Raw genomic sequence first — 24,000 nt, 5'->3', positions numbered from 1 at the left:
TATCCTAATAATGCCAGAACTCGGAACGATAAGTTGTTAACTGAGATTTTTTTATATTCGTTGCCTATTTGATTCTTTTTCTCTGAGAATGTAATGACATTGCAACTTTAACACAGACTTGCCCGCGACAGAATAAAATCGTCTGTGGTAAGACAACAAAACCTGTAACTGACGTCTCTGAATTTAAAAGAATTATACTCTCTGACATCATACAAATCAGCAAGAAAATGAGTCTTCTGAAAAGAAATATGTTGTGAAAATGTTAGAAACTGAACTTACACCATGTCTTAACTCGATCGTAACTCTGTTTGCACTTGTTCATTCCATTCTAGCAAACACCCAAAAATTTTATTCAGCTAAGGTTGGTCCTTGAGTTGTCGGCTACCTCAGTAGAGCCATTTATTTCCGAACAGCACTTTAGATACTTTATTATATCTAATTGCAGACCATTTCATTCAACTGAGGAGTTCTTGATATTAAAGGGATAAGACATTTGTCCACTTTGAACTTCGGTTTTTTTTTTTTTTTTTTTTTTTTTTTTTTTTTTTTTTTTTTTTTCTTACATAAAGAGGCTCAGAAATCTATCTGTGTCAGTCCTCAGATTTTACCTAGGAGTTGAATAAAATCGTTTGACGTCAGCTAGAATAAAATTTCCAAAACAGTGATTCTTAACCTGAGGGCCATGGGGACCATCAATGGAGCCGTGAGAAGATTTTTTTTTTTTTTTTTTGGGGGGGGGCATGGCCTGCTGGTACGAATTGATACTTTCTATATAATGTGAGGAATCTGAATATGGAGGAGAATTCCATCACTCTGTCCTGGCAGAAGAAAATTATTGTTGTCAATTTTGTAATGAAGCAAAGGGTTTCTCATCATTATTCTACCATTATTGATATATATATATATATATATATATATATATATATATATATATATATATATATATATATATTTTTTTTTTTTTTTTTTTTTTTTTTTTTTTTTTTTTGCCGGGTGGGATTTGGGAGAAAAATGAAGGGAAACCACACGAACATCGAGAATTTACGAAGAAGGGAATGGAATGAAAAAGGTTGAGAACCTCTGATCCAAAGAAACGGGCTCTTCTAGGCAACACAGAGGCATCCGACCCCCTCGAGAGTACCAAAGCTGGAAAGGCAAATATGAATGCCCGAACGACCGATTCAGTTACCGAGAATATATCAAAATGGGCTTTACTTTTTCACAGATTTAGAACATTGTTTGGTGTTGTTAAGACTTTGGACTTCTCAACTAAAATGAGACATCAGCATAGTTAACAATGTAGAGTCGAGACATATTGAGAGAAGAATGTAAAAGACATGAACTTCCAGGAAAGGGTGGCGAACAACCAAGAAATAAATTAAATAATGACAATCAGGTTGGAAAAGGTGGGTAAGGAAGACTAGTTTCTCAAAAGCTTCATGGAAACACAAACAGTTTATTGGTTTGTCTTCTGTAGACAAGGGTGGTGAGTCTGTCAGCAAATAATGTTCTCTCTTGTCTCTTGTGTCTTGTGGACGGGGAATTAGATTTCAAAACTAAACAATGTTCTCGCTTGTCTCCGCAGACACTATGATATTTGTGTGGACGGGGAATTAGATTTCAAAACTAAACAATGTTCTCTATTGTGTCCGCAGACACTATGATATTTGTGTGGACGGGGAATTTCATTTCAAAACTAAACAATGTTCTCGCTTGTGTCCGCAGACACTATGATATTTGTGTGGACGGGGAGTTAGATTTCAAAACTAAACAATGTTCTCGCTTGTGTCCGCAGACACTATGATATTTGTGTGGACGGGGAATTAGATTTCAAAACTAAACAATGTTCTCGCTTGTGTCCGCAGACACTATGATATTTGTGTGGACGGGGAATTAGATTTCAAAACTAAACAATGTTCTTGCTTGTGTCCGCAGACACTATGATATTTGTGTGGATGGGGAGTTAGATTTCAAAACTAAACAATGTTCTCGCTTGTGTCCGCAGACACTATGATATTTGTGTGGACGGGGAATTAGATTTCAAGGCTGAAATCTTTAGTTCCTCGTTTATTTCCCTTGTAACCATCAACACAGAGACGCTATACTCCAAGCAATGGACATAGTCGGAAATAAGATGGGTGGGTGGGTATACCTGTATATCGACTCAGACCCCAGGTCTCTCATTTAAGTGGAAAAAATCGTCTGCTGTTGGCCACAACAACATCTGTAAAAAGATAAATGTTCTAAAGAGGTTCGACGTTAACTGTTTGACTTCTGGTGCTATCAGTTTCTTAAACGTTTCCGTTGCTAATGCGTTCTTTACAAAGAAAACACCATCTGAAAACGAAACCTTAATTCCTGGTACGTTGTCTCGATCTGACACTTTATAACTTAAGTGAGGTTTATCAAATACTAAGACGTAGAGGACAAACTCTGATTAATCATAAATACTGTATCATCATATCTTGTCGCACCAGAACCGTGTCCATATAAGGGCAGTTTCATTTGCTTCCCTAAGGTCTTGGTCGGAGCAATGGGGACTCAATGGACATTCCCGGAGGACGTGGACCATCGTCTGTACTTCGCCACAGGGACATTGGGGGCTATTGGTGTATCCCCACTTGTGTTGATTTTCTCTCGTTTTGCCCACCTTGGCTCTTCCTCTTCCAGGATCAGCCCGGGGGGATGATCCTGGTGTAGAACACTTGTTCATAAATGCAGTGAACTTATGTCCGGCTCGTGTGGACGTGGGACATTTGTCCACTGTGACCGGAGAAAGAAGACAAAAGAGTTGAGTGATGATGGAAATTAAGGGTAGGATGTTTTCAAGACTTTGTTCATCCTTGGAAATAAGTGGGTGAACGGAGTTGTAATATCTAATATACCTTTGTTTTGATCGGTTGTATAAGAGCCCCGTATTATCACTCCTTCCTAACACTCTTTCTTATTTATTGGTGTTCCCGTTTGTGTATTTACCTAGTTGTATTATACCTAGTTGTATTATACGGGAAGGGAGCTATGCTCGTGGTGTGTGTGTGTGTGTGTGTGTGTGTGTGTGTGTGTGTGTGTGTGTGTGTGTGTGTGTGTGTGTGTGTGTGTGTGTGTGTGTGTGTGTGTGCGTGTGTGTATGTGTGTGTGTATAGGTGTGCTCCTTTGTATGCACATCTACATATGACATGCTGCACAATGATATAACCCTGCATGTTTATACGTAGACACCAAATTCGGTGCATCAAAAACCCATGAGACACGAAAAGAGGCAGGTAGATGGAAAGAAACAGAAACCAAAAGAAAGTACCCGTAAGATACTTGGAGGAGCGGGAGTTTGGGGGTGGGAAGGAGAAGGAGAGGGGAGCATAGGAAGCAGGGGATTTTGATGCGCGTACGAGGGAGTGGGGGGAGAGGGGAGGTGGTGGGGCTTCGTTGAATGTTCCCGTCAATCCCTCACTGTGACATTTTGGCCTTTTGGTCCGGCCATCTCCCGCGGGACCTTGGCCTCCGAGGACGTCCTTTTTAGCTTCACTGATCCTTCGTCTAAGGGCAAAGCCGTTAGGTCCTTTTGCCCTCCTCAGGAGTAGTATTCTATCCACTACTCTTCATCAAGCGAACCTTTTCCCCTTTACGCACAGGAGAATTTCGACTTTTTTTTCTCGTACTTTCTTTCAGGTGTGTTACAATTTGACTATTATACACTCTTGAAAATTCCCATTACCCCCTTCACCACGGGGAGGGGGTGTCTTAACCCCAGTTAGTTAAATCTACAAAATAAAAAAATATATATTTTGAGTTTAATTGTAGATGATCACTGTGTAGTGGCACTCACTGACTCTCGCTCGCTCTTGTATCCATATCTAACCATTAAATACCTATTAACTATCCCCTCTTTATAGCTTGATACATTCAAGTGCCGATGGTTGACTCCTAACACCCTGAACGCGACAGTATGTCGCCTATTTTTACTAAGCATGCTGTGACGTGATGTCGGTACAAAGATGCCCGATATCGCCGGCCATTTTGATTACATTCTTATTGCCACATTAGTGTTGCTTATCAATGTACGTGGAAAAGGTTCTACAGGGTTCCGTTTCACACTATTGGGTTTTCATGTGACCAAATCGTTACACTCGTCAAGAACGGGATTTAATGAAGACGATGGCTACTACACACAGACGTGGTTCACCTATGCCCATTAGGGAGCGAAGAGAGTATTCAGGATGATTCATACAAAGATGATGTTTTTTTCATCTTCGTCCTACGTGGAATCAATCCGGCAACTCCGCCTCCCGCGAGCAAAAAGAAATTATTTGGTTTTACGTCGCGAACTCCCGTATCAGGAGGCTAGGACGAAGACCTTTACAGAGGACTTTATATCTTGGAATTTAATCAACCATGCCCTTGGTCCAACTCGCTTGCGACAGGGTTTGAACTACTGTCACCTCGAATTCCGCCGCAAGTAGAGACCCTTTAATTTGCTCGATCAACGAGCAAAAAGAAATAAACGAATGAGCAGATAAAAGAATATTTTTTCCGCGAATAGTAGGCCAAAATGTCTCTCATGTTTGCACATTTGATTGTATACATTTGCTTCTGCCAAAATGATTCCCTCGTCGAGCTTGAATACGATTATGCAATTACTTAATCACGAGATCATTATTTTGTCGCTTTCCACTTGATGCAGTTTCTGTAAATGAGTTTTCTTCCGAGAAGAAAATATCATAGTTGATGGTGTTGTTTTTGTTGCTGCTGGCATATTTGTTGCTGATGTGGTGATGCTAGTGTTTTTGCTGTTGTTTTTGTTTTGCTGTCGGCAGCGGCGGTGGTGTTGGTGTGTGTGTGTGTGTGTGTGTGTGTGTGTGTGTGTGTGTGTGTGTGTGTGTGTGTGTGTGTGTGTGTGTGTGTGTGTGTGTGTTTGTGTGTGATCGTGTATGTGTGTGTGTCTTGTAATTTCTTTGTCGGTAGTGGCGGTGATGTTGATGTAGCGTGTGTGTGTGTGTGTGTGTGTGTGTGTGTGTGTGTGTGTGTGTGTGTGTGTGTGTGTGTGTGTGTGTGTGTGTTTGTGTGTGATCGTGTATGTGTGTGTGTCTTGTAATTTCTTTGTCGGTAGTGGCGGTGATGTTGATGTAGCGTGTGTATGTGTGTGTTTGTGTGTGTGTGTGTGTGTGTGTGTGTGTGTGTGTGTGTGTGTGTGTGTGTGTGTGTGTGTGTGTGTGTGTGTGTGTGTGTGTGTGTGTGTGTGTGTGTGTGTGTGTATGTGTGTACGTGTGTGCGTACGTGTGTATGCGTGTGTGTGTGTGTGTGTGTGTGTGTGTGTGTGTGTGTGTGTGTGTGTGTGTGTGTGTGTGTGTGTGTGTGTGTGTGTGTGTGCATGCGAGCGTGTCTGTATATCTGTGTCTCTGTGCGTGCGTGGGTACATGTGAGTATTCATACCTGCGTACCTGACAGAAGCTCACCATTTTATCAGCCAGAGGTCACTCCCATAGCTGAATGGAATAGTCTGGCAAGAGCCAAGTAAACACTATAGATTGTGCTGTGCGTTTATGTTAGCATGCTATCAAATTTATCATTTCAGCGAAAGATAAGCAAGATTTGCTTTTCGTTATATGTCAGTGTTCATATTTATCACTTCATTCGAGTTTGTGTAATGTCCGTTTCTATGCTTGTTTAATAAACACATACACACACACACGCGCACACACACACACACACACACACACACACACACACACACACACACACACACACACACACACACACACACACACACACACACACACACACACACACACACACACACACACACACACACACACACACACACACACACACACACACACACACACACACACACCAACTCTCGTGGGCGGGGAGTTGGGGGTGTGTGTGTGTGCAAGGTCATAGCATTACCCATAGATCGGACCTACGAGCTCTGAGCTCTCTTCCAGGAGGGAAATAGCTGTCGATCACGAGTCCAACACGTGATCCAAAGACCAAGACCAAGTGAATATGCATATACATATATATATACATATATATACACACATATATATATATATATATGTTTGTGTCAATTGACATTTGGAATTAAACTCTTCTGCTGGGATTCGAACCCTTGCCTGAGCGGCTTTCGTCTTTACGGTACGGTCCTTGTCTTGTAAAGACGCAAGCCGCTCAGGCAAGGGTTCGAATTCCAGCAGAAGAGTTTAATTCCATATATATATATATACATATATATGATATATATATACATATATATATATATGTCTGTATATATATATATTTATATATATATACATATACAGACATACATATATATATATCCATATATATATATATATATATATATATACATACATATATATATATATATCTATATATATATAGATAGATAGATATATAGATATGTACATATATGCATATATACATATACATACATACATATACCAAAGGCTTTTCCCCCTTTACACGGGGGGGGGTAGCCAAAAAGAAAAAGGCATAGAAACCACTCCCACCCATTCCATCCCCTACATACTCTACTCCCCTCCACCCTCCTCCCTCCCTCTTATCTTGCCACCTCCTGGATGACGGGTCATCCCTGCATCCTGTCCACTGCCCTGGGTCTGAAGCAGTGTCGCAAGACACAGCACATCCACAGCAAGGCCGCTTTATTAATTTGGCGACCCTCTCTCTCCGTCCCCTCATGCAGAAAAGAAGAAGACGGGAAGAAATCCCTTCGGGCTGCGTCAAATTATTTCTCACACATAATTCCTCACCCCCATCCCCCACCCCTTTCCCCTCATGCATCACAGCATCACCCATACGCAACCCTTTTCCATTGATATATATATATATATATATATATATATATATATATATATATATGTATATATATGTATATATATATAGAAAGTATATATATACATAAATATATATATATATACATATATATGTATATATATATATATTTATGTGTGTGTGTGTGTGTGTGTGTGTGTGTGTGTGTGTGTGTGTGTGTGTGTGTGTGTGTGTGTGTGTGTGTGTGTGTGTGTGTGTGTGTGTGTGTATGTGTGTGTGTGTGTGTGTGTGTGTGTGTGATTCACCTTGGTCTTTGGAGCACGTGTTGGACTCGTGATCGATAGCTATTTTCCTCCCGGAAGAGAGCTCAGAGCTCATATGACCGATCTATGGATAATGCTGCGACCTTACACGCACATACACCCCCAATCCCCCTCCTACGAGAGTTGGAGTAACGACTCGAAGCGCAGTGATATTGAACCCGGACCGCCGTAGTGACAGACGGAGATTCTACCAACCGCGCCATCTAGTCGTGTGTGTGTGTGTGTGTGTGTGTGTGTGTGTGTGTGTGTGTGTGTGTGTGTGTGTGTGTGTGTGTGTGTGTGTGTGTGTGTGTGTGTGTGTGTGTGTGTGTGTGTGTGTGTGTGTGTGTGTGTGTGTGTGTGTGTGTGTGTGTGTGTGTGTGTGTGTGTGTGTGTGTGTGTGTGTGTGTGTGTGTGTGTGTGTGTGTGCATACGTGTGCATGTGTGTGTGTATGATACTACGTAAGACGGTATTGTTCCTGTTACTACAATAATTACTACAACTGGGCAAAAAGATAATATCTGCTCTTGATTCAGGTGACTTCCCAGTGGATTTGGCGTCATCACCACATTAGAATTTCCCAGTATTGTGTTGATTACATCCAGTGGGCAAGTTACACCCAAGATTAATGCAACTCTTGGATAATCTACTTTAACACAGCGGTAGTGTTATAGTATTCCTATATCATGCAAGAGGTAGATTATTCATTCTTACTGTTCATTATGAAACTATCAGTTGTTTTACGAAACGGTTAGACAATTTTATGGATGGGAATGACAGGTGGTAATGGACATGGAACTGCCTAGTGTAGGCCTCATGGTCTCTTGTAGTCTCCTTCATCCTTATGTTCTTATGTTCTTATGTCCTTGTTCCTTCCAGAACAAGGACGCACAGAAGTGTGGCAACAGGTGAATGTGGCAACGTCGCATAGGTGAGAAGGTTATGAGAGAGATGGATTTGTCGCTCGGTTTGGTTTCCAGAGAAATTACAATAAAAAAATAAAGTTGTATCGTGTGGTGCTAAGATTATGATTTATATTGAATATACTGTTTTGCCATCAACCATAAGATTTATAAATGTTCACACAAATTTTCCATTTTACTCTACTGTTTTTATTCAACTTGTTAATCATATTCTTCTTCTTTTTGTTTTCCTTTTTCGTAGTTTTTCTTCTTTTAATATTTCTATTTTCTTACTCTATAAATTTCGTTCATTTTACTCGTATTACTCTTATTCTTTTCGATATTGCTTATTTTTTCATTTCTTTGGATGGATTGGTGTGGAAGGTAAACATAAGAGTGCAAAGCAGAGGTTTAGTATCGATGGATGAGAAAGAAAAGTAATAAAAAATTAATTAAGTATTTAAGGATGACACTAAACTGGCTAAAGGAAGTGGATAGTTCCAAGTAGATGAGATGACATGCAGCAATAAATGGAGGCCCGGATGTGGAAGCGAAACAAGAAAAAATAACATAAGTAAATATTTGAATGGAATGAAGAATGTTATGGAAAATAGGTTTCTTGGGATAAAAGCAAGGTTTGTGTATGGACCAATAGCTTAGAATGAAAGTGAGGCTGAGACATGAATCGAGTATAGCGAATAAATATCGGAGTGAATTAATGTTACGAGAAATAGGTATCTGAGGATGAAAGCAGAATCTCGACCATTAGCTTAGAATGCAACTGAGGGACAGAGGAATAGATTGAATGTGTTTGTACTAAGGAATTGCCTTTGGTATAACTATGTTTGAAGACTGTTACATTTCTAATTTTTCATTTTTCTATCTATATATATATTTTTTCTACTTGTGTACTATTTTGATTTTTACCCGTTTGCTCTTTTTCTCTTTAATATTGGGCTTCCAGCTTAGCTATGGACCGAAAGACCCCTTACGGGCACGCTATGCCAGCGTAATCCATTCTGTCTGAAACGAGTGGAAATGAGTAATTAGTTATATGTTCGTTCCACATTTTTCTTTTTCCCTCTCCCCCTGGGCCTTGGTTTCATATTCCCAAATAAGGACATAAATCCCTTCAAAGTAGCTCCACGTTCTGTGCGTCAAGCTGTGGCTCCAGGTGATTTGATTAAACCAGGCGACGGATGCCGTAATGAAGATAGTTTTCCTCGAATGACCTTCCTTCAAGCCCGATATCAGAGTAGGCCAGCGTTTCGTAACCTTTTACGAATCTGGCACCGCTGTAGTCAAGTCTAGGCAGTCTGGTTAACAGCTGATAACTAGAAGGACAAAGGAAAGTGTAGAAGAATTATGTACCCAACATCCACTAAAAAAAAAATTCAGAGCCATCATGGGTTGCTGAAACACCTAGATTAAGAATCGCTACTCCACTCGTAGAGGGAGAGATAAGACATCATTTGTCTCTCGCCAGGACAAAGTATGTAAAGTTTGCCTCGGCGAGGGAAGTATCCCTCTGATACTTTGGCTGTCCCGACTCGTCGGAAACGTCTGTCTTCGACTCTGAGGGCAAAAAGGTGGACACGAGGTCGTCCCAACTTCGTCCAGTGTATTAAGACTTACAAGGCCCTCGCTCCTTAGCGCGAGGAAGGAACTCGCTCCCAACAACTTCGATGACTTTGTCCTCTTCTCCTCTTACTCCTTTTCTCCCTCCTCCTCTTCCTCCTCCTCCTCCTCCTCCTCCTCCTCCTCCTATTTCTCCTCCTCCCTTCCCTCCTCCTTTTCCTCGTCCTCCTCCTCCTCCTCCTCCCCTCCTCTTTCTCCTCCTCCTCCTTTTTCTTCTATTTCTTTTTTTCTTCTTCCTACTCTTCATCTTCCACTTCTTCCTTTTTTCCTTTTTTCTTTTTCTTTTTCTTCTACTTCTCATCCTCCTCCATCTCTTCCTCTTTCTCCTTTTCTTTTGACTTTCCTGCTACTCCTCTTCTTTTCTCTCCTCTTTCCCATCCTTCTCCATCCCTTTCTTTTTAACCTCCTCTTCTTTTTCTTTCTTCCTTTTCCTCTTCTTCCCACATACGTCTCCCCAATTTCACCATTTCCTGCTTATTTTCCTCCGTTTCCTCTTCTTCATTACTTTCCTCTTTGGTCTTCTCTTCATACACTTCTTTCTTTTCCTCCTTGTCTTCCTCTTTATCCTCTTCTTCCTCTTCACCCTTTTACACGTCCTCACATTCCTTTCTTCCTCCTCCTCCACTCTTCCTCTTCGTCTTGATCCTCGTCCTACACTTTGTTTTCTATTTCGTCCTCCTCTTCCTCCTCGTCTTCCCCTTCCTCCTTGTCTTCCCCTTCTTCCTCATCCTCGTCCTCCTCCTCATCGTCTTTACCGTCGTTTCCTTCCTTGTCTTCATCCTCTCCCTCCTCGCATCACTCCCTCCTCCACCGTCTCCATCCTTTTCTTCCTCCTCTTCCTCCTTGTCTTCCCCTTTCTCCTCCTCCTCGTCCTCCTCCTCATCGTCTTTACCGTCGTTCCCTTCCTTGTCTTCATCCTCTCCCTCCTCGCATCACCCCCTCCTCCTCCGTCTCCGTCCTTGTCTTCCTCGTTGTCCTCGTCGTCTTCCTCGTTATCTTCCAATTTCGTTATCGCCGTCCTCCTTTTCTTCCTCATCCCCCTTCCCCTTCCTTCTCCCTCTGTCTCTTGTTGCTTTTTGTACCTCCCCAACTTTGTAAATTTGTACCACTTAGAGAGGTTAAGGAAAGCAATGTGAAGGAGAGAGGAAGGAAAGGAGAAACAGGAGAGGAGGGAGCCAGAAAAATAAAAAGGAAAATGGATGAAAAAGAAAAAAGGGTTAAAAAAAGATAGACAAAGAGAAGAGTGTGTATGGGGGAACAGAGAGAAAGAGAAAAATGCAAGAAACAGGAAAAGGAAGGAAAATGAAGAGGGAGAAAAAGAAAGAGAACAAAAGATAGGGAGAAAATAACTGAGGGAAAAAAGAGAGATAGAAAAAAAAGAGAGGGGAAGAGAAAAAGGTGAGGAGAGAAAGAGATATAGAAAGAAAGAAATGGGGGGGGGAGAAATGGGGAGAGAAAGAGAGAAGAAGAGAAAAAGATGGGAAGAGAAAGAGATAGGAAGAGAAAGAGATGGGAAGAGAAGGAAATAGGGAGAGAAATAGATGGAGAGAGAAAGGTAAAGGAAAAAGAGATGGGGGGAGAAAGAGAGAGGAAGTGAAAGAGATGGGGAGAAACAGAGAGGAAGAGAAAGAGATTGGTAGAGAAAGAGAGTGGTTAAACTTGCATATATATATATATATATATATATATATATATGTACACGTTTGTGTGTACATATACATACATATGTATATATATATGTACATATGTGTGTGTACATATACATACATATATTATATATATATATATGTATATATATATATATATATATATATATATTATATATATATATATTTTTATATATATATATATATATATATATATATATATACACGTGCGTGTGTGTTTATATAAACATATTCACATACATCTATACACATATGCATATAATCAGAGGCAAAGACTAGCGTATACTTGCTATAAATAGTTAGGATGTAAAGTAACCCCATTGTTTTGGTTCTTTATATCCACCCACGTCCCCGTCGAAGGCCACCCCTTGTGCCTGCAGCTTTAAACAGGACCTGTTGAAGGACACACATTGACTCCTTACCTATAGGATTTACAAGGACTCGATCCCCCACCCCCTTTTCTTCTTCTTCCTCCTACTCTTCCACATCCGCCCTCCACCCCCTACCATCCACCATGCATCTTCTTTTACCACTTTGCTGAAGGACTGACAGAAGCCCTCCTTGTCTCACTTCCTTTCACATAAAGTTGAATCTCCTTTGGCACTGACACTATTCTGGCCCTGTTCTAACCAGAGCCAATGCCATTCCTACTTCTTCAGTTCCAAATTCTCTTTAAGTCTAACGCATATAATCTACCCCCCTCCTCACGCTATGCCTTACTCTTCTCTACCGGTCTTTGAACTCGGATCACGAATTTCTTGTTTCCATTTTCTCTCATCAACCCTATCACCTCTGGAGCTCTACCCACGCCCATCCTTCCAATCACGCCCGGCTCCCTTGAGTACCCCCTTCGGCCGCAGGTTCCCCCCTTGAGACACAGGGCCGTGGGGAGGTCTAAGCTGGTGTAGTGTTTAGAAGCCCCACTTTAGGGCCGCTTGAGGCAATCAGGCGAAACTTCGAATGTTTGGCCAACCTCACCATAGCCTCACCACGGCCTCGTTTCACCCTTCATGAGACCTATGTATGCATGTATATTCATTCAACATTGATTTACATAAAATACACACACACACACACACACACACACACACACACACACACACACACACACATATATATATATATACACGCGTGTGTGTATGTGTGTGTGTGTGTGTGTGTGTGTGTGTGTGTGTGTGTGTGTGTGTGTGTGTGTGTGTGTGTGTGTGTGTGTGTGTGTGTGTGTGTGTGTGTGTGTGTGTGTGTGTGTGTGTGTGTGTGTGTGTGTGTGTGTGAGTGTGTGTGTAGCGCCAATACCTGTGGTGGTGGCTGAATGAAATCATCTGTCATTTACCTCAACGAAATATTTGATCTAATAACTCATGCATTGGTCATTTATTTCCCAGCAACTCAGGGCTCAAGATCTCTATCAACCTCAGTTATATTCCTTCTGCCTTTTGACATAACAAGAGCCAATGACCAATGTCTGCTCCTCCCCCGCTACCACTCTAAATCTACGTTTTTTTCGGTACGATTATCGCTCAACGATGATCGTTCATGGTACAATGATGATCACTAAATGATTGTCTAGAGCACTAATTCTTTGTCTTTCAATGGGACTATTTTCTTTCGAGCTGCAAAGAATGAGTTCGATCATTTTAACCGAAGCTACCAACCAATGCGCTTACCCAAATATGATGCCAGGTAGTAGGATGCGCGTCACCCGCCATTGGCTGTGGTAGAAGGCTAATAACACTGGTATACAGAAGAAAAAACAATTCTGGCATGGAATTTTAGAACAGTTTTAGACTAATTTGAGGGTGCTGAATTCAAATCTGATCACAGATTTTCTCTATCACATCATATTTTTGCGCTATTGGTATATACCTTATTTTCATGAACTTAAAAAAAAATATCCTTCTCTTTAGTAGTGAAGCAAAAAAGCCGGATAATATGGCTTATTTTGGTAAATTTACTTTTCATTTAGCCATCTGATGAAGATTGCGACAAACCAATTCTGTCAGCAAGGAGGGTACACAAAATACCCATGTTTTCTGTGTTACTGGGACAGTAGAGCTACAGAAGAGCATTGGTTGAAAAAGGAATGACCTCAGCGACAGAGTTTGGCATCTGGCGATAAGAATGTCATCAATGATCCTCTAGTGGATAGGAAGAACATTGTCTTTCCTTCCTTTACACATAAAACTCGGATTGATGAAACAGTTCGTCAAAGCTTTAGATCACAGTGGAGAATGCTTCAGCTATATATGTTCAACTTTTCCTGGTCTTAGCAAAGAGAAGAAAAAGGCTGGAATATTTGATGGACCTCAAATAAAAATACTCACGAGAGATCCAAATTTTATCACATCAATGAGTGAGAAAGCAGGAAGAGCTTGGAATGCCTTTTGTAGTGTGGTGCAGAATTTTCTTGGGAATAAGTAAGCAGATAACTATGAAGAGATTATGGAAGAGCTACTAATGAGCCTGCGAGATCTTGGATGTAGAATGATTATCAAGATTCACTATTTGCACAGCCATTTAGACAACTCTCCGGAGAACCTTGGGCATGTGAGCGAGGAACAAGGGGAGCGGTTTCATCAGGACATTAAAACGATGGAAGATCGGTATCAAGGACGTTGGGACTCACATATGATGACGGATTATTTCTGGAGCTTGATGAGAGACAACCCAGAAGCTGTACATCAGAGATCGGCCAAGAAAAGAAAATTCAAATAACTGCTATTTGCTACTGATCTGTACATCACTTATATGTATTTTTATATTTTCTACTTTAATTCTGTCACTATATTGGATTTGCTGTACATAAACTTTGTAATCTTTGTTTTTATTTGATTAAGAATACAAAATTTAGTACAAAAAGTCACTTGTTTTCGTCATGAAACCCTCGATATATAGGCTGATGAGTCATTTTCAACAACAAAATGAAAAATGATATATCTCAAAATCCTGATGTGATAGACAAAAACTGAGTTCAGATTCGTGATCAGCAGCCCAAATTTAGTTAGAATTTGTTTTAAAACCTTTTGCCAGAAAAATCGTGTTGACCAGTGTAATCATCGTAGCAAGTAAAACGTACCCTTACCTTGTAATATAGAAACAGTCCCACATTAATACGACACTGGTATCAATTTAGGGTTTTTTCTCCCACATAAATCTCTGGGAGGGCCGTTGCCAACCACTATGGGGCTGCGGGTAGCCAATTTATGGAATTCGAGGCAACATCATTATTGATAAAACGCTTAAGACGCAAATAGCTAAAATACAATATATATATATATATATATATATATATATATATATATATAATGTATATATATATAAATATAATATATATAATGTATATATATATATATATATATAAATATAATATATAATATATATATATATATATATATATATATATATATGTGTATGTTTCTTAAGACAGATTGAACATTTTTAGAAGCTCCGCCGTGGGATACGAACCCCTTACAAGGGACGCACGGGTCAGGGTTCGTATCCCACGGCGGAGCTTCTAAAAATATATATATATATATATATATACATACATACATACATATACCGAGGCTTTTTTCCCCTTACCAGGGAGGTAGCCAAAAAGGAAAAGGCATAAATCATTTCCACCCATTCCATCCCTGAATACACTCCACACCCCTCCACCCTCACTCTTATCTTAGCACCTCCTGGATGACGGGTCATCCCTGCACCTTGTCCGCTGCCCTGGGTCAGAAGCAGTGTCGCAAGACACAGCACATCCACAGCAAGGCCGCTTCATTAAATCGGCGACCCCCCCTCTCCGTCCCCCCATTGCATGAAAGGAGAAGACGGGGAGAAATCCCTTCGGGCTGCGTCAAATTTTGCTCATACATGCTACCTCACCCCCCATCCCCCCGCCCATTCCACCTCATGCAATCACAACATCATCCATATACAACCATTCTCCATTCACCCCTGTCTTCTGTCCTCTCCCGTCCTTCCTCAACAGACATTCCCCTCTTCCCCAAAGCCCCCTTCACCCCATCCATCAACCTCATCCTAGGACGTCCCCTCATGTTCACTCCCTCCACATCTGCCTTCCATACCTCTTTTACTAGTCTTTCTTCACCCATTCTTTCCATGTGTCCAAACCATCCTAATATTCTTTCATCAACCCTATCTCCCAACTCCCTTTCCACCCCCGTTCTTCTCCTCACCTCCTCATTTCTCACTCTATCTAGCCTAGTAATCCTCATCATACTTCTCAGACACCTCATCTCAAACACATGCAAACTCCTTTTCTCTTCTTCTCTTATGTTCCATGTTTCTGCCCCATACAGTGCTGTTGGCACAATCACTCCTTCATACAGTCTCCTCTTAGCATCCATTCCCAAATGTCTATTCCTCATTACACTCTTTAATCCACCAAGGCATTTACTCGCTTCTCTCAATCTACATTCTACCTCCACCTCCAATCCACCCTTTCCTGCCACATTTGCACCCAAGTATCTAAAACTATCCACTTCCTCCAGTCGCTCTCTCTTAATGCTCACTTCCAGTCTACTGCCACTTTCACCCCTTGTACATCTCATCACCTTACTTTTACCCACATTTATCTTTAGCATTCTTCTATCACATACTCTCCCAAACTCTGCCACCAACTTCCTCAATCCCTCCTCCGATCCTGCCATAAGAGTAGTGTCGTCCGCAAACAACAGCTGGCTCACCTCCCACTTTTCTCCATTTTCTTTAACCATCTCCAATCCCTTGTCCACTACCCTTGCATTTACCTTTCGCACCACCCCATCCATGTATAAGTTGAACAGTCAGGGCGACATAACGCATCCTTGACGAAGTCCCACCTTTACCTCGAACCACTCACTCTCTCCATTTCCAATCCTGACACAAGCTCTACTACTCTCATAAAAACTCTTGACAGCTCCCAGAAGCTTTCCTCCTATCCCGTATATCTGCATAACCTCCCACAGTGCCTTTCTGTCTACCCTATCATAAGCCTTTTCCAGATCCATAAAGGCCCAAAAAACATCCTTCCCCTTTCCTATAGTTTTCTCACATATCTGTCTTACCACAAAGATCTGATCTACACAACCTCTACCTGTCCTAAATCCACACTGTTCCTCACCAATTACTCCTTCTGTTCCTCTCCTAATCCTCTCAATCAAGATCCTCCCATAAGCCTTCCCAACTACACTTAATATATATATATATATATATATATATATATATATATATATATATATACATATGTATATATATATATATATATATATATATATATATACATACATTGTGGTAATTCACAAGGCACACGAGAAAATAATATGCAGACAAAAACACTGGGAAATAAGAAGCTTAGTCCGAACATTTTCGTCCTTGATAATGTCTTAAATAGACGAAAACGTTCGGACTAAACTTCTTATTTCCCAGTGGTTTTTTCTGCACACACACACACACACACACACACACACACACACACACACACACACACACACACACACACACACACACACACACACAAAAATATATATATATATATATATATATATATATATGTATATATATATAATATCATATTGATATGAAACCTGTAATTCACATTTATTCTCACTGTGTAGCAAGGGGTAGGTTGGTATCTTTCGTGCTTTCCAAGATGCAGGGGACCCACGTTTGATCCCGACAGTTTCCGGTGACTTCTGCCTGACCTGGAAGCCAAAGCACATGGGGTTAATTTGACGAATTTGCGTACAACTAATCGTCTCGGGGTGTAACCTTTTCCTCATTTTCTACTGTATTACTTTCAGACTGTTCATACTAGTGGTATAAACCACACAAAAACCGCGGTGGTACCACACAATCAAGGAAAAACTACACGGTTGTGTGTGAACGCCTTAATTGACTTGCATTGTAATTGAATCACCGGGGATCAAACCGCGGCGGTTAAAAACCGCGGCGGTCGAAACCGCTAGTGTGAACTGGGCCTAGCTTTCCTGGTAGCGTAATCGGAAGCGCGCGCTGGTCTTGCATTCGCTTAATTGTGGGTTCGAATCCTGCACTCCCTTCCGATTCCCAACAGTGAGTGTTACTTGCTTCAACAGTCCTCAGAGCGCATAATAGGGCAAAGATGACTTCGGGACCAGTTACTCAGCGCCTCCTGGCGTAAGCAACTCGTCACCACCCTCTTGGCTACCTTTGAGGATGGTTGAGGACTATCTAAGCCGAGGTCCGCTCTCATCTGATAAGAAGCGTCTGGAGACCGCTAGAGTCAGATCTCTTAAGAGGACCTCTTAGAGTTCAAGCCCCGTAATCCAGATTAAAAAAAAAGGGAGAAAATATCAAGTATTATGGAAAAAAGAAATTTGAAAAAAGAAGCTAACATTTAAAAACGACGAGTATGAAAATGGTAAAAGCTCCCTGGTTATAAAGTCAAATTCCGTCTGAGATATTCAGTTCGTCTGGAAATTCAAAACCTTTTAACCTCGAACTCCACCCAGTGCTCCCCATCCTCCTCCTTTTCCCCTTCCCCTTCCTTTTATCCTTCCCCATTCCCTTCCCCTTCCCCTCCTCTTCCCCCAGCCCTCCTCCTCCTTTCCCCCTCTTTTCCCCTCCCTTCTCCTATCCCTCCTCCTCCTTCTTCCCCATCCACCTATATGTGATGATGACAGTGGTGGCCGTGGTTATGGTGCTAGTGTTGATTGTGGTTGTGGTTATGGTTGTGTTCGTGGCTGTGCTTGTGGTTGTGGTGAAGGTAACGATGGTTGTAGTGATGATAACACTGACTGTGGTAATAATGGTGATGGTGGTGATGATTGTGACGATGGTGGTGGGGACTGTTTTGGTGGAAACAATGGTGTTGGTGACAGAGGTGCCAAAGGAGAAGTAAAAAAACTGAGCGCCATTTGGGTGAAGGATTGAAGACGCAAAATTAAATAATATATATAAATACATAAATATTATATATATATATATATATATGATAATATATATATATACATATGATAATATTATATATATATATATATATATATATATATATATATATTGAGTGTGTGCATCTATGTTCTAGAAGTAACGGTTCGATTACAACATTAGATCTTAATTAACTGCGGTCTCTTGAAGGCCGTCTTATCTATAGAGTTAGATCACAACTTACTCAGTCTAGGCCTATACAATTTGAACTGCACCCCCTCATGTGTGTGTATACATATATATATATAATATATATATATATATATGTATATTTATATATATATAAACATATATATATTATATATATATGTATATACATATGTATATATATGTATATATATATGTATATATATATGTATATACATGTATATATATGTATATATATATATGTATATACATATGTATATATATATATATATGACTGTCCAGTAATGTCGTTACACATTAGTAATTGCACTAAGAACCCACTATTATTTGGATTTAAGAAAAGAAGAAAATAACGGATTTCCGTATATTTCGATCACTTGCTGTGATCCTCTTCACGCGGAATACATAGACAAGAGAACATACACATCTTATATACAGATGAGAGAGGTAAAGTTAGGGAACATGGACAAGTCAACTCATGTGGCATCTATATTGTTGTGCGGGTTATGTGGTAAATCGTCCGCTTTTACAATATGGGGAAATAATTTATCAACTGCCAAGGTGGTTATGTAATCTGGTGACCATTGGCCTTTTGAGATGTTAAAATTCGGGAATTGTTTTATTAAGGAAGATTCAATTATTTTCCTTTTGTAACCATTTTCAAATCCAAAATGTAGTTACAAAAGGAAAATAATTGAATCTTCCTTAATAAAACAATTCCCGAATTTTAACATCTCAAAAGGCCAATGGTCACCAGATTACATAACCACCTTGGCAGTTGATAAATTATTTCCCCATATTGTAAAAGCGGACGATTTACCACATAACCCGCACAACAATATAGATGCCACATGAGTTGACTTGTCCATGTTCCCTAACTTTACCTCTCTCATCTGTATATAAGATGTGTATGTTCTCTTGTCTATGTATTCCGCGTGAAGAGGATCACAGCAAGTGATCGAAATATACGGAAATCCGTTATTTTCTTCTTTTCTTAAATCCAAATAATAGTGGGTTCTTAGTGCATATATATATATATATATATATGTATATATATATATATATATATATATATATATATATATATATATATATATACAATTTTCCCGCAAATTGCTACTTGTACAATTTAGTTCATACAGTGTGAGCCAGCATCAAGAGACTGCTCAGGTGCTGCGTGGAGCAAGCAGGGTCAGGGGGAGAATCCTGCTGAGAGAGAGAGTCACCTAAAATAGCGAAGAGGAGTGCAAATGGGGCAACGTGAACATTAAGACCCAAGGTGCTTAAGGCCGCACGAGGACAACAAAAGTCTAATTTTCTGGACCCTTTCATAACGACGGTTCGTTTTCTGGTCCGATTATTATCGAGGTCCATCCCACCCTCCCGCCACCCGCTTCCCTTGCTTCCATCCGATCCAGAGATGTTTGCCTTGCGTCGTTCTCTCGCAGACGAGGGGTCACGAAATGTCTTCAATTCCGTCAGTCAATATCCTCATCAAATGTAGACGATATCTCATTTTGAACAAATGAGCAGGTGACTTGTCCGGAGGATGAGTGAGGGGCTGGGTGGAGGCCTTATGTGGGTGGCAAGAAGTAGGTGTAGGTGTGTGTGTGTGTGTGTGTGTGTGTGTGTGTGTGTGTGTGTGTGTGTGTGTGTGTGTGTGTGTGTGTGTGTGTGTGTGTGTGTGTGTGTGTGCGTGTGTGTTTATGTGTGTCTGAGTATGTATGCATGTGTCTGGGTGTGCTTGTGTATTTCTGGATGTGTATATGTGCGCCTGAATGTGTCTGTATGTGTGTGTGTGTGTGTGTGTGTGTGTGTGTGTGTGTGTGTGTGTGTGTTTGTGTTTGTATGTGTCTGCGTGTGTCTGTGCCTGCCAGTTTCTTTTGAATCCAAGGACCTCCATTCGACCAAAATCTGTCAACCTCAGATCAACTCTCGCATAAAAAAGCGTGATTTGTCTGTGACGTCACCTAGTAGCTTATCGTGCCAGATGACGTCATATTTTGTGACTGTCCTTACTAATGTCGTTATTGGTACCAGTGATTTAATCGGTATTTCTATCGTTATTGATGTTTGATTTTAATATCGTTATTGATGGTCTTGGTATGTGTCACTGGTGATTTCGTTATTGATCGCGTCTGTCGTCTTGTCGTTATTTATCTTCGTTATTTATCTTCGTTATTTATGTTGATATTGGTATCATTCATTTAGACGTAGGCGTTATTAGTGCCGTGATTGACGTCCTCGTTATTGGTGTCAAAAATTGATGCTGGTTATGATGTCGTTTTCTATTGACGTTTCTGATATTAGTCCCATTGCTTCCGACGACATCAATGATATCGGTATTGACGTGTTCGATAATGATATCGTTATTGTGTTTCCATATTAGGATACCAGGAAAATTCAATGTCAGTTATATCATAACCAACGCTTTTTCAATAAAACGCGAGACGGTAATATAAGAAACAATACAAGAAATAATACAAGAGTTTATATCGCAATTTAGTGAGGTTTCTTGCGGCTTTGTTTCGAATTCCGGCGTTTGGTCTCAAGCAGAATACCAGGGATTGTTCGGAAATTTACGCTCGCTCACTGTAACCAAGGTCAGCCTATATCACTTTACATTTCGTGAGGATAAGGGATGTTTTCGGATACAGCTGATTTCAATGTCAACATCGGCCACAAAAAGATCACAGATCACAATCCATATTTTTCGATACTATGAAGCTGCGACCATCTTGGGCCTTCAGCTTGCTTTTCATTTATTTACTTATTTATCTATTTATTTACTTGTTTTTATTTATCTATTCATTTATCTAATTATTCTAATTATCTGATTTGATTTATTTATTATTATTATTATTTTTATTTTTATTTATTTTTTTTTTTTTTGTGGCTAGTACCCGCTCGGACATTAACCTTGCCGGTGGTCTTAAACTGTTCATACATAAACACAGGAAACGGTGTCCACGCTATAGCCACATCAATGACGATACCCGGAGGAGCCTCAGCTATCACACAGTTATGCCACCAAGTCACCTCAGGGTGAATCTCCTTCCTAACCTCTGCGCCGCGGCCAGGATTCGAACAGACGCCGAATTCACCACGTGGTTACCAGACGCCCGTTCTACCAACCGAGCCACGTCGGGCCCTTCAGCTATTTTGTTGTTACTGTTATGACCAGGGTATTTTTGTCCCAGTACTCAAGAGCTTCATTTTGGCGTAATCATCATTGATGCTGATGTATTGAGGGATTTGTAGTGTTTGCGTTTCCCATGTTTGTGCTATGTGTGTGTGTGTGTGTGTGTGTGTGTGTGTGTGTGTGTGTGTGTGTGTGTGTGTGTGTGTGTGTGTGTGTGTGTGTGTGTGTGTGTATTTACCTAGTTGTATTTCACGGGAAGGAGAGCTACGCTCGTGGGGTCCCGTCTCCATATCTCATTTTATCTAAACTATTTTTAAATTCATGTATTGTTCTTGCACACACTATTTTTTCATCCAACTTGTTCCAACTGTCTATTACTCTGTGAGGAAAGCTGTTCTTTTTCAGATCTCTTCTATAGCTGTCCTTCTTGATTTTCCTTCCGTGTCCTCTTGTGTTTCCATCATCCCATTTTATCAGATTCTCTCTATCAATAACTTCTATGCCTTTCATGATTCTGTAAATAGCTATCAAATCTCCTCTCTCTCTTCTTTGCTCTAATGTCTGTAGTTCAAGTTTTGCTAGTCTCTCTTCATATGATAGTTTTGAGAGTGTTGGTGCCAAGAGAGTGTGTGTGTGTGTGTGTGTGTGTGTGTGATTCACCATGGTCTTGGATCACGTGGTGGACTCGCGGTCAACAGCTATTTCCCTCATGGAAGAGAGCTCAGAGTTATATATGACCGATCTATGGGTAATGCTGTGACCTTACACGAACACACACATCCAACTCCCCGCCAACGAGAGTTGGAGTAACAACCCGCAGCACAGCGATACTGAAATTATTTCAGCCCTGGGCGGGATTCAAACACAAACCGCCGTAGTAGCAGCCGGGAACTCTACCAACTGCGCCACGAGTTGTGTGTATGTGTGTATTTACCTAGTTGTATTTTACGGGAAGGGGAGCTTTGCTCGTCGTGTCCCGTCTTCATATCTCATTTTATCTAAACTTTTTAAATTCATAAATTGTTTTTACACACACCACTTTTTCGTCTAACTTGTTCCAGATGTCTATTACTCTGTGGGGAAAGCTGTTCTTTTTCAGACCCCTTCTATAACTGTCTTTCTTGATTTTCTTTCCGTGTCCTCTTGTATTTCTACTATCCCATTTTATTAGATTCTCTCTATCAATAGTTTCTATAACTTTCATGATTCTATAAATAGTTATCAAGTCTGTGTGTGTGTGTGTGTGTGTGTGTGTGTGTGTGTGTGTGTGTGTGTGTGTGTGTGTGTGTGTGTGTGTGTGTGTGTGTGTGTGTGTGTGTGTGTGTGTGTGTGTGTGTGTGTGTGTATGTGTGTGTGTGTGTGTCTTCTAATAGGACGATAAGTCTAAATGTGTTTACAAAATTAACAAAATGGAAGAGAGGATCCTTCGAATACGAAACCAGGCTTCAGAAGGAAAAAACAAAACAAAACAAAAATCTTTTGATAATTAGGAAGTTGTAGGCAGGTATAAAGATGTCAGAAAAGAAAATCCTTAATTCTCGCACTAAAAGGAGAAAAGGGGAATGCAATATTAGTTGACGCATACAAAAAGCATTTGCACTGAAAAGGAAATCTGAGGGTAGGAAACATTGATTACTTCAGAAACATTGCGACCATTGAAACAACGATAGAAGAGATAGTAAGAGAAAAATATTAAAAAGAGAAAAATCTTTTTTTAAGAGAAAGAGGTAGAGATATATATAGAGATAGAGATAGGAACAGATATGTAAAGATAGGTACAGATAGGTACATATAGGTAGAGATAGAAAAAGAAAGAAAGAAAGAGAGAGGAAGAGAGAGAGAGAGAGAGAGAGAGAGAGAGAAAGAGAGAAAGATAGATAGATAGAGAGAGAGAGAGAGAGAGAGAGAGAGAGAGAGAGAGAGAGAGAGAGAGAGAGAGAGAGAGAGAGAGAGAGAGATGCAACACTACAATGAACAACATGAAGCTTGGAGTTCCTTGTAGATGAGTTGCTGAATCGGGTGGCTATAAACTTCACTTTGCTCAGAGGCAATTGAGACGAGGAGATCCAAGCATCGCATCCTTCAAAGGAGAACTGGGCCCTTTTGTAGGCTGAAGAGAGGTTAAGAAATTTAAAAAATACCTAACTTTATTTAAAAAAATATTAATAGCAAAAGTGTGTTTTTTCAAGGTAGAGCAACAGGTTAATGAGAAAACCGGTTCGTCCAACTGAGTTTCCAGGCACAAGACGCTTAGGCTCTGTTCACATTAGGTATTTGAATCGTGCAGAAACCGCAGCGCTACCGCATAGTCAAGGAAAAACTGCGCGGTCGTGTGTGAACGCCTCCACTGGCTTACATTGGAATTGAACCGCCACGGCTCAGACCGAGGTGGTTGAAACATGATGCTCATGTACTGTAACTTCCCTTTTAGCTACATTCCAGTAGA

The sequence above is a fragment of the Oratosquilla oratoria genome, chromosome 5, assembly GCF_046742065.1.
Source record: "Oratosquilla oratoria isolate Oo_2021 chromosome 5, ASM4674206v1, whole genome shotgun sequence".
NCBI classification, from domain to species: domain Eukaryota; kingdom Metazoa; phylum Arthropoda; class Malacostraca; order Stomatopoda; family Squillidae; genus Oratosquilla; species Oratosquilla oratoria.
Note: the sequence above shows the minus strand (reverse complement) of the source record.